The following is a 4,650-nucleotide window of genomic DNA, read 5'->3' as shown; positions in this document are numbered from 1 at the left end:
CTCTCTCCTTTGTCCATCGACCTGCCGGCTAAGAATATAAGCGCCGATTAAATACATATTGAAGTGACTTTCGTAGAAGCTAGGAAGATACACGAGTAACTCCTGTCTGTCTCTCTGTCCATACACCTCTCATTATCCTTTCTCCGTCCGTTAATCTGAAGATTCCTCTCACTTTCTCTCCCACGCTCTTGCACTTTCTCGCCAATATGCCTTAAGTTCGACGGAGTTGGAGGAAGGTGGCCGCCCTCGCCCCCAAGTCCTTCAACATGTTCTTTCTTGTTCTCATCTTCATGCTGTTCGAGAGCCAATTCCCTGGGTCAGAAAATTCCGTCGTGATGGTTTTGGTCTCTGTAACCGGATTCCATCCCGTTCTCGTCGTTGTCATTCCGCTGTAAATGACGATAAAATACCGCGGATATGAACAAAGATGCGGATAAATTTCGTGCACGGCCGAAACTTGACTGACATCGCTTTTGTGTTCCCACTGTTAACGACTGATGGCGACGGGGACTTACTAGATCCCGTATATGACCTTAAACTGACGTTCATCGTCTCATGCTGAGTGTAACGATTAATCCTTAACGAAATTAACTCAACCTATAAAAAATTATCCACCGACATAAAACAGTGATTGTATCAAACAGCAAATAAAATTTCATGAAATAGAAGTCACGATTAAGAATAATGCCAGTCGCATAAATCTAACGGGCTTTTCTAAATTATCTATCTATCTAATTATCCAACTATCTATCTCTATCTGGCTATCTATAAATCTATTTTCCTTTATATCAAATCTATATTTCTCATTCTCTCAATATCTTTCCCTTTTTCTGCTCTATTCCTTTCTCTCAGTATCTTCCCTTTCACTTATTTCCCTTCATCTCTATTCTTTCTCGCCGCGGTCATGACGTGGGAGAAAATTATTATATATGCTTTGTGATCACTTGCTTGAAAAACCAATAAAACGAAGATAGGTTGCGTGGGCGTCAAGGAACAGTTTCATTAGATCTTTGTTAGTGATAACATTTTAAATTACCATTTAACTAAGGCACATAATTCGTCAAAGCAACCTGGACTAGATACGAAGGAAACATCCCAAAGGCTGACTTTGGTCAACTAGTTTTGGTCGTTGGCCAGAGTATAGAAGAAAATTCTAACACGATTCACATCGAGGCTGCATTTTCCTTCTATAAATTTGACAAAGTCTCCTTCGGTGTTGCATCAAAGACGTGTTGGTATCAAACCATCGCGCCAAGCGTAACATCTTCCCTTGTTCTTCCCTTCCTTAAGAAGTAGCGCATCATCTGTGAGCAGAGATCTCCCACAACATAGCGGATACCCTTACTGGGAAAACCACATCTCAGAAAGCTAGCAAAACGATGACCAAGATCACGGGGACAGTGGTGCTCGTCAAGAGTAACGTTCTCGGGTTCAATGACTTTGTAGACTCGTTCCTCGACGGCATACAAGAGCTCGTTGGCGGTGGTATCACCTTCCAGCTTGTCAGCGCCACCGTAGGTGATCCAAGTGAGTTCTCCTGGCCCAAACTGACGTTTCTTCCTGTAACTGTTCGGAGTTATAAATAGCCTTTGTGATCAACTGTAAGATGTACGTCTTCTAGGTGTATGTGCCAGTTTCTTCCTCATCCTCTTGTCCATTCCGTAAACTTGCACTTTTATTTTCTCTGACGATCTCTTCCATCGCAGAAAATGGAAACAAAGGGAAGGTGGGGAAGGCGACGGAGCTGGAGAGGTGGTTAACTACAGGGACTTTCTAGCGGCGGGGACTCCGGCTTCCGCTTGATCTTCGACTGGGACGAGAAGCTGGGCGTCCCCGGCGCTGTTATCGTCAAGAACAAATACCACAGCGAGTTCTTTCTCAAAACCTTGACGCTGGACGGTGTTCCCGGCCCCGCCCTCGCATCCACTTCGTCTGCAACTCCTGGGTGTATCCCGTCGCCACCTACAACTACGACAGGATTTTCTTCGCCAATGACGTGAGAGCCCGAACTATGAATTATCCGATAATATTCGACTTGGGTTTCTCCGTTGGAATGAAGATGATTTATATAATGAGTTTACTTGGACAGACGTACCTGCCTGGAAACATGCCGGGGCCGCTGAAACCCTACAGGGCGGCGGAGCTGGAAAATCTGAGGGGGGACGGGGTGAAACGCCAGTTGAAGGAAGGAGACAGAATCTACGGCTACGACTGCTACAACGATCTCGGCGACCCGGACAAGGGCGCCGCGTTCGCCCGGCCGATCCTCGGAGGCTCCAAAGAGTACCCCTACCCGCGCAGGGGCCGCACTAGCCGCCCACCCACCAAGACTGGTTCGTACTTATCACCATACACCTCCTCTTCTCTCCACTTCTTCTCCTAGACGTCCATTGTGACAAACGGAAGGGGACGGAGTCCAATCCGTCGTCAAGCACCGCTCCATTAGTCTAAGTTGATGATACTGTCCATCCTCGGACGGGAGGGTGATGAAATGACAATGACAATCCCAGGAACGGATTACTGAACGGAAACCCGTTCAGTCTCTGGGTTTGCTTCCCTCCTATCCGAAGAGCGAAGATTCGGTCATTTACCGATCTTTTTCCATTTTTTTTTCCTTCGTTGGGTGATAACATGATCAGCAAAAACGCCAGAATTCCAACTTTGAAAGTGTCGACATGAACATGCAGATCCCAAGTCCGAGAGCAGAGTTTCTACCGCGGCGAACCAGGATGTATACGTCCCGAGAGACGAGCGCTTCGGCCACCTGAAACAGGCTGATTTCTTAGCCTACTCCCTCAAGGCTGTGGCGCAAGGCTTGGCTCCTGCCATTGCCGCTGCGGCGGACAAACCCCGTCTGAGTTCGACAACCTCCAAGACGTGCTTAATCTGTACCAAGGAGGCATCGACTTGCCCGACAGCCCCGCCTTTGAAGAGGCCCGTAAGAACATCCCGTTTCAGCTGATAAAGGAGATTATCAGGACCGACGGCGAGAACCTGCTCCGCCTTCCCACCCCGCCGTCATCAAAGGTAGTTTCTTATTTTGCTGCTCCTATTGCAAGAAATGTAAATTTGAATTCTTGTTTACCTTCTCTCTATCGCACCCCGCAGCTGATAAGTTTGCTTGGAGGACCGATGAAGAATTTGGCCGAGATGCTGGCAGGCCCAATCCCATGGTTATCAAGCTCTTGAAGGTACGGATTAAACCGTTTAAAATCGATAAAACTCGTCACTTGATATTCTCTGAAACTATTCACAGTGATACTGATGTGCGCATATTTATCCTCCGCAGAAATTCCTCCTGTTAGCCGTCTGGACGCTAGCATTTACGGCGATCAGAACAGCACGATTACAGCGAATCAGCTCGAGAAGAACATGAACGGGTTGACCGTCGATGAGGTATCAGGGCCGAGTTTGTCTTCCTCTCTTAGCTTTTGATTGTGCAACAATATAAGGGGTTTCAGAAGTGCTCATGAATGAGGGCTAACGTCATCGTCAGAGGCTTTAACAAGAGTCTTCCTCGTTCTTCAGGCGTTGAAGAAGAAGAAGTTATTCATCTTGGATCATCACGACGCGTTGATTCCGTACCTCGACCGCATCAACTCTACAAGCAACAAAGTCTACGCCACAAGAACGGTTCTGCTATTGCTGGACGACGGCACTCTTAAGCCGCTAGCCATTGAGCTGAGCTTGCCGGCCAAAGGGCAGAAGGGGGTCGTCAGTAAGGTCTACACCCCTGCGGAAACCGGCGTCGAGTGGGCCGCGTGGCAGCTGGCCAAGGCCTACGCCGCCGTCAACGACTCCGGCTTTCATCAGCTCGTCAGCCACTGGTATGGATCTCTCCATCCTCTTGCACCCCTTATAACTGAGAGGAATCAAGATGAGCACAGAGAGAGAGAGAAGAGGAAGAACGCGATAAGAAGTTGAAAAGGACTTTTACTAAAAATCCGGTCCCAAGTTTTCCACCATCTTATATATGTTTAATCTTTAACTAGATTTTATCGTGGCGGTTCAATGACGTTACATCAGAAGTGGGTATCTGCTCGTTTATGATTTATGATTGTGTTATGTGAATCTTAATTGCTCGATGGGTTGATGAGTTTCTTACGTTTTGATTGGTTGACATATTGAAAGACCTTTATTTGTTAGCTCATGGATTGTCTCTAAAGTCTAGAGCTCTTTACCTTTTTTGGCGCAGGCTGAACACCCACGCCACCATGGAGCCCATTGTGATTGCTTCGAACCGGCAGCTCAGTGCGGTTCATCCGATCTACAAGCTGCTCGGCCCCCACTTCCGCGACACGATGAACATCAACGCCCGGGCACGGCAGATCCTCATCAATGCCGATGGGATCCTTGAGAAGACCGTCTTCCCAAACAAGTACTCCATGGAGCTATCCTCGGTGGTTTACAAGAGCTGGAAACTCACCGACCAAGCCCTTCCTGTGGACCTCGTCAACAGGTGCGAACATCCCCCGTGTACCACTCCCGCTCGAATTTAGATTGGTGGGCAATCTCCATCAAATATATTCGAACTGATCGGTCTCTGAAACGAAGCAACGTTAATACTATCGCCAAACTCAAAGCTTTCTGACGTGGGAATAAATATATATTTGTTTTATCGTGTTTCAGGGGTGTGGCGGAGGAGGATCC

The 4,650-nt window shown here is 47.5% G+C and overlaps 1 pseudogene across 1 annotated transcript in view; it reads left to right on the top strand.

Moving 5' to 3' along the window:
- The first annotated feature begins 266 nt into the window (after positions 1 to 266).
- LOC144704504 (putative linoleate 9S-lipoxygenase 5) overlaps positions 267 to 4,650 on the top strand; it is a 5,219-nt pseudogene continuing 835 nt past the window's right edge. Inside the window, exons 1-11 of the transcript XR_013581826.1 lie at positions 267 to 391; positions 1,080 to 1,231; positions 1,312 to 1,527; positions 1,707 to 1,996; positions 2,090 to 2,333; positions 2,688 to 3,027; positions 3,117 to 3,190; positions 3,288 to 3,396; positions 3,529 to 3,827; positions 4,196 to 4,459; positions 4,630 to 4,650. The exon at positions 4,630 to 4,650 is cut by the window's right edge and continues 835 nt beyond it. The product of XR_013581826.1 is annotated as a putative linoleate 9S-lipoxygenase 5 (transcript). The remainder of the gene's footprint in view (positions 392 to 1,079; positions 1,232 to 1,311; positions 1,528 to 1,706; positions 1,997 to 2,089; positions 2,334 to 2,687; positions 3,028 to 3,116; positions 3,191 to 3,287; positions 3,397 to 3,528; positions 3,828 to 4,195; positions 4,460 to 4,629) is intronic.

Source organism: Wolffia australiana, chromosome 6 (genome assembly GCF_029677425.1).
Source record: "Wolffia australiana isolate 7733 chromosome 6, ASM2967742v1".
NCBI lineage: Eukaryota > Viridiplantae > Streptophyta > Magnoliopsida > Alismatales > Araceae > Wolffia > Wolffia australiana.
This window is presented reverse-complemented; position numbering and strand designations above follow the sequence as displayed.